At 40.8% G+C, this 24,039-nt stretch overlaps 1 pseudogene; it reads left to right on the top strand.

Annotated features, from left to right (window-relative positions):
* Positions 1-24,039, top strand: part of LOC125317129 — a 76,114-nt pseudogene that overhangs the window by 34,813 nt on the left and 17,262 nt on the right.

Here is a 24,039-nt window from a genome sequence, read left to right on the forward strand (position 1 = left end):
ATTTCACCCTGTTCCTCAGTCTGACCCTTGTTTAAAGAAAAGATAACTTACTTGGAAGGCTTGAGTCATGTTTTTCCCTTTCTCCCACTTGTTTAGCAGAGTGTATGCAATACTCGGGAGGGAACAGACGAAGACAAGGGAGAGAACTGGCTGTAACAAATGACCACATCCTCAAGGCACACTTTGGCAGCACAGACCTTGGGAGATTTCTGATCATGCCTCCCTCTGACTTGCTCAAGACGGAAGGGCGTGAAAGGGACACTGGGTTCCTGGAGCAAACATGGAGAGAAAATGATAAGGAGCACACCCTCTGTCAGGAGAGGCATTGCTGTGTGAGAATGCAGCAGAGGCTCATGACAGGTCATGCATGTTGTGCTACATAGGTGTAGATGAGAGAAGGCTTTGACCCTTGCTTTAGAATGAGTACACATCTGCATGCTCTGGATCAGGGAGCATTTTTTTGCACTGCTGGCTAACAAGGCATGTGCTAAAGAGTCCTTACCGAAAGGGCAGGGAGGCATATGTGCCCACCAACAGGCAAGTTCAGATTGTCTCCTCCTTAGTTGTTTAAAAATAGTTCAAAAATAGATGCCTTAAATGCTGTTACTCCAGCAGGGTTACTCAATACTGAATTTAGCTTTTGGATTCTCTCCATGGCCACAGTCTTCATTTTAACTCCTCATGAGAGAATGCCACATGGCTGCTTTTCCATCTGAATTTGGTGAGGAAAGGAAAATCTTTTGCAGAAGCTGGGACAAATGGGTAGTATTCAAGATTTTTCACATCATGTTTACTTCAAAGAAGGCAGACGAAGTGCATAATTACTTGGAAATTAATTTGGCAGGTTCTTCCCAGTGCTAGGCTGTTTAACGCATCAGCCCATCATGCTTAAGCAGTTTAGGGCTCACATACTGTTTTTGATTACACCTGAGATGGTTCACAGAAGTTGTTCTGACAGGGCCTAGCTTTCTGTTACTAAATTGCCTGATTTTTTTTTTTTCTAATGAAAAGATTAAACCCTAGTAAAACAATTTTTCAAATCTTCAAGCCTGCAGATATTCCTAACAGGGTAAGTGTTTCCTCTTCTTCCCCTGCCTGTTGGGAGGAGCCTAGTGTGTTCAAATGGTATGTTTAACACTATTTCAGATTGCAACCTTTTTAGAAAGGAGATGCAGAGTAGTGTTGTACAGATTCTAGTCTTATTCAAATTAGTCCCAAAATAATTGGAGTAACAATGCATAATCAGCAAACTGTTAAATACACTAGGTCCTACCTACTATTTTCTGTTGAATTTTCTCCAGCTAGGGGAAGAGCACTGTGTGTTTTTTGGCAGTAGCTTTTCTGGAAAATGAAATAAGTGAAACTCTTCTCACAGAGAAGGGGATGGGGAATGGTTTCAAGACTTCAGATTTTGTAATGCAGTTCTTTAAGAAACTGGCAGTGAATGAATACCTATGCTTGTTTTGACAACAGCAAGATTTTGTAAGTTTTCTGTTATTTAAGGTCTAATCTCCCACTGAAGTTGAAGTTGAAATGAGCTTCTCAGCCTGTGGCATAGAGTGTTTATCAAAAAGCTCTGGTAAAAACCTCGTGTAGTCTACAGCTGTCTGTAGTCAATTGTCTCTTTCTTCTCCAGCATTTTCTAGACCTCAGGAGCTAGGGACATAAGAATTCTGGAATTCTGGAGATGTTGGTTTTAGCATCACTTAAATATGACAGAGATTCACTGCAGTTGTCTACTTTATTTGAAAAAACGCTCATGAATTATAACTAAAAGCATTCTGCAATACTGTAAGCTAAAAAAGCACCAGGTTGCTTAGCTGGGTTATTATACAGTACAGAGCTTGTTTTGAAAAGATTTAACATGTGAGCCTGCTGAATGTTTGAGCATATTCAGCAACACACAAAATACACAGTGCTGCTTTTTTTATTAACAGAATGTTCACTTGGCACAACACGCACCAGTGTTACCTTTCTGACACAGATTTAGGCATCTTTGAAACCTCCTTTCAGGGTTTCGTGTCTGCTGTGTACGTAAGATGAAGAGCCAGATTACAGAAAAAGTCACTGATAGATATCTTTCCAGGGATCTTGGCAAGAGTCACTGCTATCACCAATACTGTTCCTGATACCACTTGCATCCATTGCCACAACATGTCAAAACAGGTGTATTTATAGGCCTTGAGGGACTGAAACAAGATATCAAACATTTGCATAGCATTTTCCATCAAGTTCCCAAGGACTGAGACTCAAAGGATTTTGGTATGTTTCCAGAGATTACTTAGCTGTGCTGGATATTTCTATGTTCTCTTCAGCAATCAATGTCCCGTTTCTGTACTAGGTCTTAGAAAAAAAAGTTCTCTCTTCTACCGAGGAAATCATCAACATTGGCTTCAGAAAAACTCACACAAATATTTAAATTCACATTAGAGAAAACTGGGATGAGAGCTCACTTAACACTGTGAATTAAGTTAAATTAGGAAGTAGTGCACGAGTGTGATTCATTAGAACTACTTTGCTTAAAAAGTTTGTGCCTCGTGCTAAGATATGTTTTCGTGCTCTGTCTTGGCAGCAATTAAGCTCTAGGGTACTAGAGGCTGCCTACTCCTTGTAATGGCTTGGAATAGTTAATGGTGTTGAGCTCTGGAAGAGGAAGAATCCCACTAATTATGCAATCCTCCTGGCAGTAGAGTTTGGCAGGACGTCCTCACAGTGAACCTACGCTGGGTGTGCCGCCCTTTGTAGAGTGTGATGCAGAGCTTCGTGTGCCTCAGGCTGCAAGAAATAATGATTTTCAGCAGGGTGAGGGAACTTTAGTGCATAACTTTTCAGGGCTAGCATGACAATCGTGCCTTTTTAGGAGATTTATGTTTACCGTAGTGCAGCATCCCACTTTTCCAAAAATTTTCAGCAGTGATGGTGGTGAGTGATAAGGAGACAGTAAAGCGAGTTGAGTTAATGAATGTAGTCCTAGGACTATAAAGGATTTCTTTAAAGGTGAAGTGCACAGGAAAGGAACATTTTTCACTTTGTTTTAAAGCGAGAGATTAAGGCAAGTTCAGGAAGGGAGTATTTGGTTGTATCGATATGTGAAGAAGGTGCCTCTTTTGGCATAATCCCAGATGGAAATAGTGGATCATGATAACAGCATTTCAATTCATAGTTTGTCAGGACATTATTAAGTGGCAATTAAAATGAATCAAGTGTTCCAACACACAGGCTGCTGAGGGCCAGCAGATGATAAAACCAAGACTAAAGAAATTGAAATGCAGATCTGCATTGTCTATGAAATGGCTGTGACCATACAAGTAATTTAAACCTGTTTGATGTTACTTCCATAAACTCCTATTCTCAAGAAAGCTGCATGAACAGCTCTTTTACTGCTGTGAATAGGGAATTGTAGTCTCCTTCCATTCTTTACATCAAATGATTAGCTTGCAACCTTGTTCATATTTGCTCCAAGAGAAGAATGATCAAAAGCTTTCTGCTGGCTACAAGCCCTCCACCCTTTGGAAATGTTCTCTTGACCATGAACAAATCTTTCTTGGTGTCTTTTATAAATAGTAGCAAAAATTTCCAGTGAGGGAAGTTCTGGTTTTATGTGCGAGAACTGAAAGGTGCTTTCCAGGGGGAGTGTGTGCTCTTCCACAAAATCTGGGAGAAGACTGGGAATCTGAAAATCTGGGAAACTGTGCCCAGAGCTGGTGTATTGTGCCAGCTGCAGATTCAACACCAAAACTATTTGATTTGGCTGGTAGTACTGAGACTTCATGTCCCTTCCCATCCACCCCCTTTTTAAACTTGCTCTCATATGTACTGCCCTGTACCTTTGTCAAGCAGCTACCTGTTTTTTTTTTTTTTTTTCCCTAAATGTTTTCTTAATTCCAAGCCTTTTAGTTCAGTGTAACCTTGTGAAAAACGACAAAATTATTTCTTCTGGGGAGTTTGCTTCTCCCAAGGATGATAATTTTTATATCATCTGAAGGACAAAGATTTTGCCTTTTCTTTGTACAGTTGGCCAGACAGATCTTCTGTTTGAACAAATCTTGAAAAATTAATTAAAATACAAAATGAACACATCTTTTTTCTCTTTTTGATAGGCCCTCATCTCTGCATTTCTCCTTGTAGGCTACAAGTAGCAAGAGAGATCTCTGGCTAAGTGGGTTTTCAGTAGAAGAAGGAAAATTGATTTGCACTATGTAGCTAGCTGATGATTTTTTCTTTTATATGATTGGAAATATCAAGAGTTCAGGGAATATTCACTGTGTCAGCAGCCTTGTGTCTAATGAGGTTGTTTGGACTCTGCTCTCTGAGCCAGAGTAAAATCTTTGAAACATTAGTCAAAATTTAACTGAAAGTGGGGGAGGTTTTTAACAGTGAGCTTTAAGTAAACTGCATCTTTTTGAATTTCCTGGGCAGCTGCCTTTCTCTCTTTGATGTACTGTGCCTGGTGATGCTGTTAATGAAATGCATAATTATGTGTTATATAATAAAACAGAGCTAACATGAAGGTGCCTAATAGATTATAATGATGTGGAGGCCTGAGAAACTAAAGACTACTGGGGGTTGTTGAAAAGTTCCTCTGGTGACAAAGATGATGTCTAAAGAGGTTTGAATAACTGTGCTGATAAATTAATTGTGGTCTCTCTGTGTGTAAACAACATTTTTCAGGATTTTATATATAGAGAGATTATTGGAAAAAAAAATAGGTACAATTTACTAGGCTGCTGATGTATGAAGTGTCAGTGCCGAGTGCTTCCAGTGACTATTAGAGCTGCTGGCTTTGCATAGACGGGTGCCCTAGGCAAAGACATTTTTGGCACAGCCTGCCTCACCCGTAGGATCAAAAGGAACAAAAAAAAAAATCTGGCAATATGCACAGAGAGTAAATTGCATCCTAAAGAGCAGCCCCTAGAATGCAGTCTTGGAATGAATATCGATAAATGAAGCATCACGTTTTATGGCTGAAGAGTTGTAGGTGTTTGGCGACTGCCGTCAGCTTCCCTCCCTCCTTTCTCTGCTGTTGTCACCAGTATTTTCTCTCTCCCTCTGTAATACTCTATATAACTTGTTCGTTTCTGAGAATCTTTAGGAACTGGTTTGTACACACAGGTATTTTTAAAGGAGAAGCTGTATAATCTTCCAGCCCTGGACCACATGGGCTCCTGATGGTCCTGGGCTGTGGCTGGGCTTGCTTGGCTGCTGCTCTGGGCACACAAGGGCCTGTCTGCTGGTAGAATTAGCATGCAGGGAGCTCCAGGATGGATTTACAGCTTGCTAGTTACTTGGCACTAATTCCCTTGGGTGGGTGATTCTAGTAGCTACTAAGAGTGCTTTTGTGCATGTTAGCTTCAAGAGTGCTTTTGTGTGAGTTAGGCGGCTCCTTTCTGGAGGTCAAATAGGCTGTTTTTCACTTCCCAAGCACCAAGGGTACCCAAATGGGCAGTTAGTGCAGAACAGCTAATATGCAGTAAATTCACACCCAAGCTCACTGAGCATGAACTTCCTCATGCAGCTGAATCCCGAGGCTCTGCACTTTGTCTCTCTCAGCAGGGAGCAGATGGCCCTTCTCTAAACAGGGAATACCAATAAAGCCTTAAGAAGAGCACAGATATGTGTGCCTGTAGGTTCGTGCCTGTCCATGTGCTTCTGTGAGGTCACTTGAATCTATCACAGTTCTTGCATTAACTCCTGCTTCTGTGATTTCTGTTAAGATACCCTAAGGAGAACTTTGCTGCTGAAGTACCATCATCCTTCTCATTAATAGACTGGGGTTTTAGCTGCAGGTTTTGATGATTTCTTCCTTCTTCTCCAGCACTAAGACAGCATACTTTTTCTTTTTATTATATGAATGACAGCATCTTTTTTGTGTGAACCTTTCTTTGTGGCAATTCTCTTTCCCAGAATTTATTTGAACTACCGATTAATGCTTTTCTCTAGGTTTTTAAGTACTTGGATGTAAAATCTAGTCGATTTTTAGATAAGACTTTGCTTTAGGCTGGGGTTCATAAATAACTTGATCTATAATTAGTGTACAACTTCACTTTATCTTAAGATCACATAATGGGTTAAATTTTCATGCAAAGTTTTCTTGAAATTTTATAAATGATTCTATCAGTTTTTTATGCTTATGCTTCAAATGTATCATTGTTTTCTAAGTCATCTGCATCTTTTCTTTATGTTTTTGCTCCAGTATAGCCTATTTGCAAGAAAATTTGTATCACAGAAATTGCCTCTCCAGTTTCCATCTACAGTAAGAGTTCAGCACAACTCCACCAGCACTATTGTGGCCAAAGTTTAAATCTACTTACATACAAAAGATATTGCTCAAAATGCTTTTAGCATGTCTTTTTAAAAATGACCTCAGCCATCCTAGCCTGCCAAAGATAAACAGCATTTCTGCTCGACAGGCGTTAACCCTTGGAGGAAGTGAAGTCCAACACTGAATGCAGAGGCACTTGCTGCAAGCATTCAGTGTGCTGTTGTAGAGAGGAGCCATCCTCCCTCCAGATCCCAGCACTCAGGAAGGCTGCAGGGCTGGGGAAAATCAGCACAAGCCTCAGAGTTTCTCAGTCACAGATGTAAAATGCTGGCTGGATGTTTCTGACAATAAAGGATGAGGGTCTGCGCCAGGTCAGCTTGACTGAGGATAGAAGGGTAGGAGGAAGGGATAAAATGGGATGAAAAACAAGAAGAGGTGACTGGAAAGCCAGGCTCTGGTTCTTGCTGTTCTAAAGATATTCTGTATAGGTTAAAACAATCACTTGAAAGTATTTTTTAGAGTTTAAGTTTCAAGAAGTTTTATATTTAGAGTTTCAGAGTGCTTTTATAGCTTTTTATAGTAATTTTTAATGTTGGTTTTATTCCAGAAGAGTTCCCTGTAGCAAGATACTTAAGAAAACCTTAAAAGGAATCCACAGTAAAGGAGTATCCATCTGTGTGAATGAGTTGCAGCAGATATGATGAAGCAATTCTTAAAATCCCACAGTTGCTGTTTTCCTTTCAACTGACATGTTCCTGTTTTAAAATAAAACAGTTGAATGCTAGGTTTAAAGAGACAGTCAAAGAATGCTGTGGTGGTATTAGGAATCCCTGGCTATGTCCAAGCAGAAAGGACAGTTGCATGACTCCGTCGTACGTGGCTGACTATGCCATATGGGTCCCTTGTTGGGATATGCTGTAAACCACGTAAATCATCCTGAATGGTATCTTTTCAAAGAACAGAGACAGGAGGAGGGTGAAAATTTAAGTCTGGATAAATTTCCTACAGCTCATCATGCAGAAATGTGCTTATTGGCATTCTTTGAATGTAGATATTTGGAGTACTTAACAATCTCTAACTGATGAGGTCTATAAAATGGCCATGTTCTGTAATTCACTTTGAATTGGAGAAAAGTTTCTGGGCAAAAGCCTCTTAGTGTTATGAGGAAGGGTTGCATATTTAGTCCCAGGGTAATTGCTAATGAATATACCTGTTTAACAGGATGCAGTGATAGGGGAAATAGTGGGATGTGGAAGGAGACAGCAGTTTTTACCAAAAAGCCTTAGTAAGGTATCATAAGGAGAATATTTCTGTGCAGTGGTTTTCACCATGAAAAATATTTCACTTCATTGTGACCTGGGTCTAAACAACATTAATTACATTCCCATTACTCTCTGTTTTGTATAGGAGGATTCACTCTTAATCCTTTATTTAAAGGCAGTTTACTGGTGTGCCTTGAGTCACTTCCACCACAGGTGGACAGTTGAGTAGCAGGGCAGGTGAACTTGGTCTACCTTTGAGCTTAGTGATAGCGGCTGTATGCAACCATGGAGGTAAAACCAATTAGCTCAAGGGTAATCAAGTGTTAAAACATACTACATTCTTCACCACTCATCTGACCATACCCTCACTACACAGGGAGAAAGGACAAGCCAGCTTAGGAAAGATGTTTTGGGTGAGATACCATCCTTTTGATGATCCTTTTGCATATGATTTTCTACAACCAACACTTCATTCCAGTTCATGGGTTTGTGATTGTGGGGACAGGGATGCCTGCACCTTGCCTTGTACTGTTGAACATTGCTCTGCATGGTAACTGATGTTCCTGCTGCTTGATCTCCTGAGCTGGACTTCTGTTGGAAGCTGCTTCATCCCTTTTCTGACATCCTTAGGGACAGTGTTTGTATAAGGAGCTTGTTTTATCAGGAAGCATAAGTATGGGAAAACAATTTTATATCTCCTGAGCTCAGCAAATAAGAAAAAATACTTGGATTTGTTTGCATTTTTAAATATTTGTCACAATGCCAAGCTATTTTAAGCAATCTGGCTACTTCATCTCCACTTACTGTCCTCTTCTACATCAGAATTATCACAAGCCACCTGAAATATGGGAATCAAATGTGACTTTTAATGTAAGTGTCATGCTTCAAGCTGACAGGGATGGGAGGGGGAACTGTCGCTGCATCAGCCAAGACTCTCTGGTGGAAGTGTTGATTGATAACCTATCCCTGAGAAAGGAGAGAGAGCACCTTTCTGCCTTCAGTGGACTGGATTGCATTCCGTTCCCCTGTGAAAGAAGTAGGTAGTCCTGTGCAACCACTGCCTTCGTCGCCAGGTATATGAAACAGATGAAAAGCCCTTTGTTCTATTTTTTCCTTAGGTAGAGTTCACAAATGATGTCCAGTCCTCCCCACTGATAGTGCTGGCTGTCATGCTGGCCAAGAAGGTTGGTGACTTGTTTAACGTCTCCCTGTAGGGTTCCCTCATGAAGCTGAAATTCATTCCCGGCTTGGATGTGGAACCTTTTGTTCATTACAGGAGAAAATGGTGAGGTTTCTCGTGTTGCTGATCTGTAATTTTTCTGTGTCGTGTTCTTTGCAGAGGCTGTGTGGGTTCTCTGAGACCTGGAGCTTAGAGAGAAAAAGGGGAAAATGGAGACCTTGCTCCTGAACAAGGTCCCCATGGTGTGATGTGCTGTACAAACAGAACGGAAGCGACTCCCTTTCTCTTCAGGTTTATGGTAGGATCTGAATTACCACTGCCACTGGTGTCATGAGAGCAGTAAATGCCCCATAATGCCCAGCTGGATGCTGTTTGTTAGTGGTCCAATGGAGAATCCAGTGGAGGTTTTCACAGACAGTTGTCACTGTTTCTTGTGAGTGAAAGCCGTAGAAGAGAGGAACAACAACACAGTATGGTGGAGTTTGGTTTGGATGACTACTCTGGGCTTCCTGTATGCTGGGTACCATAGGATGTGCACTTTCAGGTGGTGATTCCTGCCATCCAAGGACAGCAATTTAAGGCAGATAAGAATTGTTTTCTGGAAGTGCCTGCATTATTAACTAAAGACTAAATGGAAAGAAGTTACATCCTTTATGTTTCGATCTACATTAATCCAACCTGTCCTGTGTATCTTTCCAGGGTGTGAACCAGTATCCAAAACTTCATTTTTTTCATAGCATTTATGACAGGTAATAAGAACCATTTCCTCTCCTAGGTGTAGGTGCTGGGTCTATATTTATCTCCAGGTAGTGAGAACTCTGTACTACTGTCTTCTATAAAATAATTAGCAGAAATGCTGATTCTTTGAGATGTTCTCTAGGAATTAATTAGGTAATGTGGTGAAGAAATAGAAAGAAAAATGAATAAATCTATTTTCCATAGAAAGGCTTTTGTTTTCCTTAAGGCACATTAGGGTAGCATACATCCACAGCCAAAGCTATTTGCAGGGCACTTCAATTTTCTCCCAGTATTGAGGTCTACTGGACAAACTTTTAGCTTCAAATGACCCTCTAGAAGAATAAAATGTTGGCAACTGACTCTGTCCACACTTTCTTCCAAATGTAGCCATGTCTGAAAGGTTTTAACAAGCACATAGAACTCTGGGTATAATCTAACTGCATTTATCATGAGAGGAAAAATTGCCAGCAATTCAGTAGGAGGAAATAAAAACAATCTGTGACATTATGGATGACTTCTATGTGTACCATGGCAGATAAAACAGAGGGGAAGAAGCCATAAAGTTTCCCATGGTATTCCAATTAGATGACAAGCCCATGGAAAGAATTATAACTGCTTTCCTGGTTCAGAGTGAGGTTCTGTTCACTTGAAGGACATATATATATATATATATACATACACATTCATATATATATAAAATTTCGTTTTCCTCCCACTCCTTCTTTTTTTCTCTCCAAGCACATTAAAGAAAGTTTCTGGATAACCTGATGGCAGACTATACCAATACTCTAAAGCAAAATACATAGCATCACAACTTGGTAAGTATTTTATAGCCAGACACTTTACAGACTGCCAAGTTTTAGCCTAAATCCTCTTAGATATAGTCTGAATAGGCTGACATATATCTGAAGTAGCAGATGTAGTTGCTAAGCTTCTCTCCATCATATTTAAAAAGTCATGACAGTTAGGTGAAGCCTTCAGTGACTGGAAAAAGGGAAACTTCACACCCATTTTTTAAGAAGGATACGAAGGCAGACCCCAGCAACTATCATGGACAGTGAGATTGTAACCTCAGCAAGTTTGTGGATGACAAAAAGCTGAGCAGTGTTTATCTGCCTGAGGGAAAGGATGCCATCCATGGGGACCTTGAGAGATTTGAGGAGTGGGCCATTGTGAACCTCATGAAGTTCAATAAGGTCCTGCACCTGCCCTGGGGCAGTCTCTGGCATCAGTACAGACAAGATAATGAATAGACTGAGAGCAGCCCTGCAGACTAGGGGATATTGGCTGACAAAATATTAGATATGAGCTGGCAATGGGTAATTGCAGCCCAGAAAGCCAGTTATATCCTGGGCTGTGTAAAAAGAAGTGTGACCAGCAGGTTTACTCTGCTCTTGTGACACCCCACCTGGCACACTGCATCCAGCTCTGGAATCCTCAGTACATGGATCTCTTCTCTGGAGCAGGTCCAGAGAAGGCCCACAAAAATGATCAGATAGCTGGAACACCTCTCCTGTGGAGAAAGGCTGAAAGAGTTGTGGTTGTTCAGCCTGGAAAAACGAAGGCTCTGGGGACACCTTGTTGCAGCTTTTCCTATAAGCTTAAAGGGGCTTATAGGAAAGATGGAGAGAGACTTTTTGTCAGGGCCTGTAGTGATATGATAAGGGTCAACAGTCTCAAACTAAAAGAGAATAGGTTTAGATTGGACATAAGGAAGATATTTATTATGATGAAAGTGCCTCCCTGGCAGTGCTCAAGACCAGGTTGGATGGAGCAACCTGGTCTGGTGGAAGGTGTCCCTGCCCATGGCAGGAGCTATAACTAGCTGATCTTTAAGGGTCCTTCTAGCCCAAACCATTCTATATGACTCTATGACCCTGGTCTCTCCAGCATACTTCCTGGATGCTCTGTTACCTTGTTATCCTCTCAAACAAATGAAGCTTCACCATTCAGCCACCTTAGACCTCTCGGATTTGGACTGATCCCCAGCTCTCTTACACCTTGGGCATCCTAAACCCTGAATAGTGACTCAAGGGATTTCTGGTCTGCCTCTTAAAGTAAAAAATATAATAATTGAAACAAATTATGAGGACTAACATGCTGTCTTTGTAAGAATTCCAAGCCCTAGATCTTGTTACTTCACCTAGCATGGGAAATAAACAGATTAAGACAAGACAGTAAAAAAAAATTAGTCTCTTTACATGTTTCCTTATCTCTTTCCTCCTTACTTCTGAGCATCCTTGAAACTTGAGCAGAAGTTCTTGAGCAGAAATTCTACAGAAAGGTGTCTGGCCATGAACTTATCTTTCCGTGTGTTTTCCCTGTGGATCAAGGTTTCTCTTTTTTCTCTCTAAGTGATCCTGCAGCTAACAAGATGCTGTGGGAGCCTGTCTATTTGCTTCTTTAGTCTTCCTTTTATCTCAGTGGCCACCCAGTGTATGTAAAGCTCTGCTGTTTTAAAATTCCACTTATTTGTTACACTTTGGTAGTATTTTTATCTTCAAATGCCTACACGCAGCTGTCATTTTGCAGAGACTGTCCTCTTCCTCTGATTGTGTCAGCTTGGTTGGGGGTTTGCTGCTCTGGGAAAGAGTGGGTGACACAGTTATATTTGTGCCAGGTTCTGCATCTTCTTTGTTCAGTATTATTATGAAAGATCACAAAATGTATAAACCGTGTGTTGCTGGATCCCCCAAATCAAAACAGGGATAGGGGTCAGCTTTGTGGGAACTGGTAGCTAGCATGTACTTATAAACAGGTGATAAATTATATTTGCAGAGTGAAAGATTCAGATAACTAGCAGCTTGCTTAAATGCCACATAAATCTGGATTCTTCTTCAATGGAAACTGAAAAACCTTTGGAAAACAGTGCCTGGTTGGTAGCAGAGAGGAAATGTGAGAGACTCAAGAGAGCATGTGATTTTAGGTCCTCAGCACTGGTACTGTTAGAAAGTATGGATCTTCTCTTTCCCAGTTCTTCATCAGTGTTAAGGATGGAAAGACCTTCTGTATTTGATCATTTTGTTGTTCCTCTTATATGTCTGGATAATATCCCTAGGCAGAAGATATGTTAGACACTGAATGAGAAGCAAAACCAGCCCCATGATGAACAAGGTGGGGGGCAGCATTAAGGTCCAGCTCCACAAAGGAATGTAACTCCTAACTGCTGCAGCAGTCAGTGGGTACACTGAGAAGCTGCATTGTGTACATGCTGACTATGAAGACATCTCTGTAAATACTGTTATATACAAAACTGGTGGAAGCGAGACCTGGATCTTCAGTGGTATTTCACTGCCTAATTTGTATTTAGCACTGTCATCTCTGGATGCTCTGCTTCCTATGGAGCAGGGAAGTTTAAGATTTGTTTTCTTGATACCCATTATATTTTTGGAACCTCATTGATCACCCTGCCTGTTTTATTCTGTGCTCTGGGTGATAAGGCTCCAAACACAGCTGTATCTAGTACAGGGCTGCTAAAGTGCACTGTGATTTCCAGCTACATTGCACACCACTGTAAACACCCCCCCTTATAAAATCTGGTTCGCTGGAACACTCAAAGCTGCTGGCTGCCAGGGAATGTTCCTTAATGAGGGTAAGGAGTACTTGAACACATCTATGACTTGGCAACCCTTCCTGTTTTTTATAAGCTACTATACACTTCAGAGAGAAAATATCTTAGAGGCTGCTTTTTAATGGGACAAGTTTACTTAAGAGCTGAGTGGAGTTGGTGCCAGTAGTTCTGTTTTGTTCTAGCTTAATATTAGCCTTGTCAAAGTTCTTATGGTGTCTCCTGGGTGTTTCTGTATTGCATACCATATAAAGCTGGTTTTGGGAGCCAAGAATTTTGGCTGGAATATATATTATAGTGGTCTCATTATATTTTTCTAAAGTGTATCAGAGGTGGCCCTATATTAAAGATCCATGGAGCAAGGCTGATTTTTTTTTCTTTCTCCCTTCTAGTTTTGCCTTAGCTCACAACGCAGATATTGCATCCAGAATTTGAGCCAACCCAAGTTTGAGGGTTATTTGGGATCCAAGGTCTTGGTTTGGCCTGTAATAAAATTTGGGGTAATTAGTGATTTTTTTTTTTCAGATTATGCCTTGGATTTTGAAAATCACCAGACTTTTGGGAGGGTGCTTTTGGTTTGGGCCTACACTAGCAACTACTACATGAAAAGATTCCTTTCTTGTCTTGCTGACACAAGTATTCACCCAAAGACAGCTCGCCAACATGGTGCAACATGTGATGCATCCTGTCTTGACTCTTTGAGAAGCTGTGTGTTTTATGACTGCTCGGTGCTTTCATACTGAGAGATATCAATAGGTAGTGTGGACTTGGCAATGATTTTGAATCAGAGGGCATCCAGCCCATCTTTTCTAGAGTGTTTGTGGTAGACCCTGGATCCTTTCCTGGCTGCACAAAGGAAAAAGGGAGCTGCTGTAACAAGGCCATGCTTTGTCTCGGGAGAATCCTGGCTACCACAGAAAAGATGGAGGGAAGGTGTTGAGATGTGGGTGAGATTTATTAAAATTGTGTTTGGGCTTTAAGCCTATGTCAAGTTTAAGAAAACATGGCAAAGAACCATTTTTATTCCCTTTTTTGTGCCTATTCTCCTGTGCTCGGTTTTGAGTTTGGTGTGATCACATTACCCGAGAAGCAGCTGTAGGAGCCATAAACAGTAGAATTGACCCCCTGACAAAAATGTTATGGCAGAACCAGATGCTGCTTTATGTGCATGGAAGAGCAGCAGCACAACCCTGCCGTGGTTCCAGTGTGGTGCTGTTGGTGGTGCCCATGTGGGATGGGTGAAAGGACACATTGCTGCCTCCTGTACCTACAGCAGCTCTCTGTGGGACAGTCCAGCGTGTCTCTCTTCATGATCTTCTTAACCAGGGGCTGATGCCAGCTTGCTTCACTGTACACCAGCTTTCAGGCTGTGCTTGCAACCAGGTTATCCAGAACTACTCCTGAAAACAACAAAACAGAGTGAAGGATTGGTGCTCATGAATCTGTGTGAAGAAGGTTAATCTGAACATGAATGGAGGGCAAACTTCCAGCTGGGCAGAGTTACTGCTGTATATTAACCCAAGTATTTAAGTTACAGAGGCATGCTTTTCTGACAGGTGGTGGTAAAAAAGGCTACTTAGCTTTGTAGTTTTCAGGAGACCTGATTTTCTCTCTTTATAGGATTTTTGGAAAAAACCCAAAACTTAGTGACACTGAATGACCTACAAAGATGAACTAATCGGCCTTTTCAGCTTTAATCCTCAGAGAACAGAGACACTGTTTTCTGCTGTTAAATTTCACCCCAAATTTCAAATTTTTAATGAAGTGATTTCAGTGTCCAAATCTATTAGGAAAAAAAAGTCACATGCAAACAGTGTAATCGTATTATTGTGAATATTCAAAGGAGACAGGAAGAGGAAGGCTGTACGGAGGGACACAGGAGGACTTCTGTTTTCAGGCCTGCCCCATTTCGTCATGTTGCTTTGGCCAAACCAATTCATTTTTCAATATTCTCAGTTACAGAGGGGAAAACAATGCCTCCACACCTCATGCGGCCTTCCGTGTCTGTTGTCTTTGCCCAGTATTGCCAATTTCTTAAACAAAAGGCCTTATGTAAAGGCAACATTTCTTGCGAACCCTAGAAGATGATTTTTACCTGCTCTCATTTTGACTATTTAATGAAGCTACTACATAAAAGTACTACATGAATCAAGATGATTTTATTTGTTTAGATTGGTGAAACCATAAAAGGAAGCCCAAGATTCCAATTGCATTGCAGTTTATTTTTAGAGCAGACTCTGAACAAATAAAACGAATTGCCTTTCGCATGCTACAGTGAATGCCAACAGATATAACCCTTCCTCTAATCTAAAATAAACTTTTCCCAATCTTAGCCATTCCCTTTCCTAAAATGTCCAGGATGAGAGCTGTCACTGTGCTCTTCAGGTTTGGAGCTGCAGGCTTCCACAGAGTGGTGGGTGAGGAGCAAGTGTGGAGCTGGCTGAGGTTAGGGATCCTGGAGACCCAGCTGGCAGCACCTTCCTTTGATAGGAAGGGTTGGAAGCTGAGTAATAGCACACTGCTGACCTACTGCCCTTGGAAGTGCACTGGTGGTTACTGCAGTCCTCATAACCAAAGATATACAATAGAAGTTATGGATACAGGGATAGTGAAGATGAGCCAACAATCTGTCAGACTGAAATCCTTGAAGGACCTCGTAAATACTTTAATGTTTACACGGGGCCTGTATATTTTCACAATTACCTTTCCATGAGCCCAGAATGCTTTACACTGGAACGTTTTCAGGCCTTAAGAAATTATATTTTCTGATATGTCTGAAAACTGCAGGCTCAGCTTCTCTATTGGCCCATATTTTCTCATGAGCAATTAAAGCTGGATTCCTTTTTACCCCCAAATATGCAAAATGTAAATGGTGAGTTCTACCAAAATTATGTATTGATTAAGATCACAATGTGGTAAGAAGAAAATGGTTTGAATTTACAAGGGAATGTTGTACCATAAATTGGCAAAAAGATGCATCTACAGGATTTACCTCTATTATGATTAAGAAGTGATAAGAAAAATGACTTTTCTGTAGTGAGATTTTTGAGAGGAACAAATGTATAAGAAGTTTGAAAGATTTAATGCAGTTCTTTAAAGCCTTAGGGTGAAAGTTAGGAGGCCTGAAGACATAGATCAAGTGTAGTGAATTTTGAAGCAGCTGACGTGTTCCTCTGGTTTCTGTCACAAGGCGCTTCCCTTTTCTCTCCAAAACAAAGTTCCTGTTAGAGTGTGAATGGGACTGTCATGGAGCTGGCACACCTGCTGCATGTATTAGACATGCAGTGACAATGGATTGGTACTTAATATGAGGCTCTGGTTCTTGCTGTGAGGTCCATTGTGAATCGGCTGTCCATAGTGAGCGTAACACAGATCCCTTTTGGCTCAGGGACAAGACTTTCTGCCTGATGTTGAGGGAGGGATAACAAATCCACAGTGACTTTTGGTGGTGTTTTCTATTTCTGGGGAGTCCTGAGAAACCAAAAGAAGTGACTTCTGCATACTTTGTGCAGAAGGAAAGGCGCTGAAGCAGCATCTGGAACTAATAACCTGTGTTTCACAGCTCACTGGTGGGCAGCAAGGGAGCCGCTCCAGCTCCGACAGGCCCTTACGTAAAACCTGCAACACAGTGATTTTCAGCTGTGGGAAACTCGAAACGGCTTCTGCTGGCCCAGCAAGGAGGAGACTGCCTGACTCCCTTTTGGTTCACCTGGGACGACAGGCTCCCTGCAAGGGCATCACCACAGCCTTCAGATGTGGTAGCATGCAGGTGGAGCATGCACATACACACACAGGAAAATCACATCCCGCCATCAAATGGGGTATTCCACTAATTGGAAAGTCTGTTCTGGTGTCTGGCCACCATTTGGCAGACACTGACAGTTTCCACTTAAAACCAGCCAACCTCACCAGAAAGCCAGCTGTGCGGCTGATCTCATGAAGATGTCATTGAACAACTGTTTGAACTCATTCAAGAAATAGTGGGTCTGATTTGAGGCAGGCTGGGATCCCCTGGGGGTCTTTGCTGGATGTTGGTATACAGGCATCCATTGACGTAATAGTTGCACCTCAGTGTTCCTGAGTTACATGTAAGGACATCAGCTTCATTCTGGCACCAGGGATTCATTCCAAGTTCACCTTAAGCTGAAAGAGATTCTCTTTGCTGTTCACATATATGTCACTTTTTCTGTTCCTATGAGTGTTGCTACATCCTCATAAATATTGGTAGCTTGTCATAATGGTTGCCACGATGAAAAGAGTTATTTATTTAAAAAGAAGAAACAGATGGCAAAAAATACTTCAGTAAGTTTCAGCATGTTTGAGAAATGAAATACCCTTTTCAGAAATATCAGTTTTGTGATGCTGTTAAATGCTATTTCACACAATTGCAAGGGAGTTTTTTTTCAGTACACTGTGTGTACACAGAGAGACAGCAGAAGTAAGGCAAAATAAAAAGGCACAGAGTGGAGTAGTTTTATGAAAAGCCATAAAGAGATGAGCATAGTTTTATTAGCTGCTGCCATTCAAATGCATGGAGTTCTGACAGTAGGTGAATGGGACACGAAAGCCATGTCAGACAGAAAAAGCCTGAGGAAGCTGAATCCTGGTGTTGGGAAGAAAGAAGGAAGGAGAAAGAGAAACCAAGTTACACATACACAAAATCTGTTCCCAGAATTGGTAGGTGCATATATCAACCACATTTCACTATAAATACGCTGTCAGGTGCAGAGAGACAGCCACTTGTTTCCTGGAGGAGCAGAAAGTAATACCAGGGTCTTATTTTCAACACATTCTGCACTTGTAGTGAAGGGTCCTTGCCATAAATCACAACCGAGGAAAAAACATGTACTGCACATGAATGGTATGTAGAAAGCAAGAGAATTAGTTAAAGGAATCTTTTTTAAAATTATGAAAGTTTGAAGATATTTGTAGCTGAAAGTATTTTTATGAAAAATTAATTATGGTTCCTAATGTGAAAGATAGATAAGAAATATAAGAGATATATTTGTTTTAGAAAAGGGAATGCTGAAGTTTGAGGGGTTAAATGCCTTTCCCAAGGAAGCTGATTGTACAGCTGGAAGGAGAAGTGCTTTTGCTTGAAATTCTGGTTAAAAATGTCAAAACCTTCTATTTACGGGACTGGGAACAGGGTGTAATCAGTATCTCTAGGTAACTAATATTACGTTTTAATAACCTGACTACACTTTTCCACTACAAAGTGCCTGATTCTCGGAGGGAATGAGAAATTTGAAATATTTGTCATATTTTTTTTCCATCTGTATTACTTTAGTTTACTTGTTTTGTAATCTATTACACCTAAATCTCGGTACCCATTTTGACTAAAACATCATCTGATAATCTGTTCCTGATTATTAAAACATATACAGCTGTCACTGTCCATTCCCAAACATTTTAAAGCCAGTATTTTTAATATACTAGTCGGTGCTTTCTTGGACCAGGGAGAGTGGAAAAACTAAGGTGGCTGGTGCAGTACATGAGGGTGGAGGCCCTGAATGAAGCTTTTATAAAAACTGTCTCATAGGAGATTTCCTCTCCTCTTTCCAGCTTGGATTAGGTTTTTTGGCATACGTTTGCAAGAAACTCATCATGTCACTGCATTCAAACTGCAAAAGCCAGCTTAGTACTAAGCAAATTTCCCTTGAAGATTGCTCTGCAATGCTCCATCCAGAGAAGATGCATTTCCCTGTTTGTTTGGTTATAAGCAAGATCATGAGGCATTTATTTTAGTGCTCAATTTACTCGCTTCTCTCACTTCTCTCTTCTCCATTCCTATGGAAGTTTGTTTGAAATATTTCTTTGAATTTAGATAGCTTGTACTGGTGTCATCTTGAGAAATTACTTTCTTTGCCTCTGGTTGGTTATAATGCCAGGGCAGATGGATTTAACACGAGCTTAACCCTTTTGTTTTTGGAAAAGATTAGTACAGGCTTAGATAATAACTTGGAAAGTATAAGGATAGCTGAATCATTGCCATTCTTAATACAGTAATAATCAGTAATGTGTTCCAGGGTTAGCCCATTAGACATCGAGATGGCTAATCTGACATTGGATCCTTCTGTCTGTGTACATTTATACACATTCATATATGCTCTCTCTAGAGCTCCCTCTGCATTGCTTGCAGGGGTCCTCCTCTCCTGACCACTCAGCTTAGCACCCTTGGCAGGAGGCTGTTTGCTCCTGGCCCCTTGAGAGCCTGGCTGCTGCAGTATCCTCTGTGCCTTGGAGATGCCTGGTGAGGGCTCATAATCACCACAAGCTGAGAACCCATTTTGGATTCTCTCATGTTTCTACCAAATGTCGGCTTTTACAGGTGATATCTGCTGGATGGCACTCTTCAAGGCCATGGTGCAGCACCTTATGTTGGACTTGCAGAGATGCTGAGAGCGCATGTGTGCCAGACAGCTGCTTGTTGGAAATGAGACATTTCCACACCTGCTACAAATCATGTGGGGAAATGCACAGTTCTGGACAGAAACACCAACTGAGTTTAGATGCCTTCAGGTTTGGGTGGAAGCAGTGAGCAGGCACTGACAATAGCTCTGAATATTTAGGTGCCTCTACTCCCCTTAATACTGACATGGCTAACAAAGGCTGCTAATTACAATTTGTAATTTGTTTTTGGACTTGCAGTGTGAAAACTTTGTCAAGGACTGTTAGTTTTATGTTTTTACCTGTAGTTTTGCATGTGGTGAGTTGAGGCTGTAGTGTTTATGTTGCTGTTTTTCTAGTTCAAGCATGTGGATCGACTTCTACGATCCTTTATGTGTTTTTTTATCTATCCAAGGTCACATGCACATCCTAATTCATTTATTTGCAGCTAAATGTCCTTGCATAAACAACTGCATCTATACAAAGTGGGTAAAAGCTGCTGTTCTTCTAACTTAGTAGTGTTTTATACTGATGGTGCTGGTGGGAAAAAATTCATAAGAAAGAAGAAAAGAAAGCTAAAGGAACAGAAAAGCAAACTCTTGGAAGAAAATCCCCAAACATTCAACATTTTCCCCATCTTTCCTACTCCTCACCCTCCTTGCCCTAGTGCATCTCTTTTCCAAAACACAAAACCTTTTTTATCTCTGACCTTTGTTTCTTTTTTGTTCTGCAATTTTTTCAAGCATTAGAGAGAGACAAGTTACCAGTAGATTATGAGACCTTGTGGAAATCCATTTTCCTTTAGTGTACAGTAGTTGCTAAACATATATAACTTTTAAATCCTCTCTGGGAAATAAGTGACAGGGAGACATTCAGCTAACCCAAACAATGCATTTCACAGTAAGTGCTGTTCTACCAAAAGGCCTTTAGACTGAATAGCTAAATGTCCCCTCATTTAAGGATATTGAGGGAGCCAGGATCAGGGGATGCTGGGAAGCTTGTTGTCTTACAGTCAATGTAAATATTTGTAGATATTCTGAAAGGAGTATGAGCCCTGCAAAACTTTTGGCTCCTGAATTAACCATAAGGATTTCTCACTCACTTTAGTGTTCAACTAAAATAGAGACAGCAAGGAGTCATAGGCCTGGTCTGCCGTGCAAAGTTCCGCTGAGGAGTGATTTTCAATAGAGCTAATTAAACAAAAGCATGTCACTAGCATGCATGCACTTACATCAAAGCACACAGGGATTTTATAGGTTTAATTTAACTTTAAATCAGTTTAAATGTGTCTATTTCATGGGCTAGCACTGAGTGGAGCAAATCAATTTTAAATTTAATTTAAGTGGTGTTCTTTTCCAATGCAAGGAGGTCTTATAGGCCTTTCTGTTTCCCTATATTGATCTCAATGATATTCTATGAACATGCTAAAAAACCCCTTTATTTTCCACAGAACTTACTTGCAAAACTACTAAATTCAGTCATCTGCATATGATTAACATTTTTGCAGTACATATGTACTATTCTGTTACATAGTGAAATCCATATTGGCATGTAATTTTTGGATAAGCTTTTTCATAGTTTGTTTTCACTAAATGTCTTGTTGAAAAGAAAATTGGTGGGCCTGTGACAAGTATGTAGAAATCTTTTTTATGACTTTTAAGGCAAGGACAAAAAGAATTTGTATTTAAATGTAAGCAATTTCCTGCGATGTTGTGAGTTTGTTCACAGTGGGGTAACCTTAAAGGTGATAGATAGTAAGAAAGCTAATATAAATAAACTGTATTTATAATGTAGTAGTAGCTACAGGTTGTCACAGCAGTGTGGCTTGTTCAGTACTAGAATGACTATTCAGTTCTTCCAGCAAATGAAAAATATTAAAAAAAAGAACTTTCTAGTCTCAGAAAATGCATGAATAGTGGAGACTGAATAACTGAAATGCATGCCAGTGTTCATAACACAGGTAAGTAATTTTAACATCCTCCAGTCTGAGAGGTTCCCGTCAGCTAATGAGCCTGTCCTCTTAATTGCTCAAACTTCTGACTATATTCAGACAAAAAAACCACCACAAGCATTAAGCAACCCCCAAAACATCCTCCTGAGAACTATTTATACAAGATGCAGTGGTCAGTCCGGGCAGTAAAACAGTGGTTTACAAGAAGCCCAAATAAAACCTAGGGCTGTCCTGAGCAGGATGGCCTGTGGCGAGTCCATGGGTAAACATTCTCAGTGCAGAAAGAGAAAAAGGGGAGCAACAGCCTAAAACAGATGAAGGCAAGTCTGTGAATAAATCCGAGCAGGAAGCATTGCCTGTGTTCTCATGCACCTTAATCCTTGTCATGTGTTTGAATTAGGATTATGCTTCTCTCCCACCCACCTTTAAGTCCATTTAATCATCTGAAACTTATATAAAATATGGAATAAATCTATTTGAAGAAAAGTTCTCTTGTACTGCGTGTTGTCTAAGGAAACCTCCATGTTATGATTAGATATGTTATGGTTAGATCCTTAACAATTTATTTCAGTGGGAAAACTTCCATTTGATTTAATAGCAACAGGGTCTGAACTACATTTTCATGAATCATTTCAAGACAGTTTGCCATTCAGGGATATTGGCTTCTTACCAAATGACTTTCTTAGTTAGATCATAGGGCAGATTGTCTTTGTTCCATGTTATATCCAGTCTCATAGATGTGGTCTTGAAAGCAACCTGAAACCTGGAAATCCTAACTTTGGTGAAATAGCCTTAATACTTTAACACATTATGCTACTACAGTGAATTATGTTTTGGGAGAAAATGTTCTCACATGTCCTATAAAAGAAAAATTTACACTAGATCTATTTCTGTAGTGTGGCTACAGCTCTGTGTCTCTCCTTGAGGTAAATTTATTAAAGTAAGACAGGCTGACTTGATAAAATCCAAATGTAAGTACCCTGCATTATTCCATAAAAAGGCATTTTCAGCGTGGTAAATAAAATGTCCTTGCTTGAAATTGCATTTTGAAACCAAGGCCTTTGTTGCATCAACACAAGTGTGCAGCAGCAGTGGCACTCACCGCTGAGAGAAGTGTCCTTCGGGAGGCATCTGGGCAGGCTCGTGGTTGTGAAGGTTAGCAAGGGTTTTGACACTGTGTTGCACCATATTCTTATAGTCAATGTGTTCATTCAGTTCAGAGGCTGAACAACCAGGTGGTAAAATACCTGGTGGGGTGGTTTGCCTTGGAGGGTGCTGATTAATGGGTCATGCACTGCTGGAGGCCTAAAAAGGGGAGCACTGCAGGGTCTATTGCTAGAACTGGCCTGTTGAGCATTTCCATAAATGACTTGGAGGAGACAATGGAGTGTGCTTTCAACAGCATTGCAGATGTTGACAAACTGGAATGGTCAGGGCTGGACCACTCATGCTGTGAGGCTGCACAACTGGGGCTTGTTCATCCTGGAGACGAAGTGGCTTTGGAGGCCCCTAACAGTGTGTCCCCTCCTGCTCAGCCCCATAACTACTGGAGATTATTGAGGAGATGGAGCCATGGTCTCCACAACAGGGCATGGTAGACAAGGAAAAATGGCACAAGTTGAAATGAGATGTTCATACTGGATATGAGGAAATACCTTCCCACCATAAGGACAGTGGGGTAGTGGCACAGGCTGCCCAGGGTGGTTGCACAGCCTCCATCCTTTGGAAGTCCTTAAGACCTGACAGAAGAAATGCCCAAGCTCATGGTTTGAGCTCATGGATGAGTGCACCTTCAGCAGGAGACTGGTCCAGAGGACTGCTGAGACCCCTTCTGACTTGAACAATCCTTGATTCTTATGATCCTATAGGTACAACTACAGTTTGGCTTGGTGTTTTCCTGAGAAGATATACATTGGTAAAGGCTTTCTTTAGCCAATTCTTTTTAAAGATGCCTTGACCTTGTAACAGTCTTTCATAAAACAAGTCTTTTGCCTGCTTGTTTCCTACACCCCCGAAGGCAAGGTTATTCTTTACACCAACAGACAGAAGACTTTATGAAAGAAACGTCACTGATGATGAGCAGTGAATCAGCACAGTCCTTAGTGTGTTCTTACCGCTGAAAAACTCACTGATGATAATGCAAGGAGTATAGTGGATGTAGGCAATACACACACTTCGTAATCCCAGACAAAACCAGGATCACAGAAGCATATCCCTCACATTTTTATAAATGAATGGTTTGACAAAACAAAAGGATATTTCATAAGTTTCTGCAATAATGTGGAATATTTGCTTTCCGTGCAACAGAGCAAAACTGTGAAGTTGTGAAGACTGAAAATACACATACTGCTAAGAAATACACTCTAGAAATTGCTGAAATGAGACAGTATTCACATTACCCTTATTTAAAAACCATTTGGGGTTTGTACATAGTTCATGTGATTCAAGAAGTTGCTATTATCGTTAATCATGTTTTCACATTGTATTCACTGTGCTAGGTCTAGCGTATTTCTAGACAAAGCTTAAGGCAGGCAAATACAGATTTTTATCTGACCCATGGAAATGGAAAAGAGACAGAGGACTAGCAGGAATCTCCTCATTTAGGAGCAACAAAGTTCCTTTGGTGGAGTGTTTTACACAACAAGCAGCCACAGTGGCACAGTTCTGACAGCAGTTTGTCAGCATCTA

The sequence above is a fragment of the Corvus hawaiiensis genome, chromosome 26, assembly GCF_020740725.1.
Source record: "Corvus hawaiiensis isolate bCorHaw1 chromosome 26, bCorHaw1.pri.cur, whole genome shotgun sequence".
Lineage (NCBI taxonomy): Eukaryota > Metazoa > Chordata > Aves > Passeriformes > Corvidae > Corvus > Corvus hawaiiensis.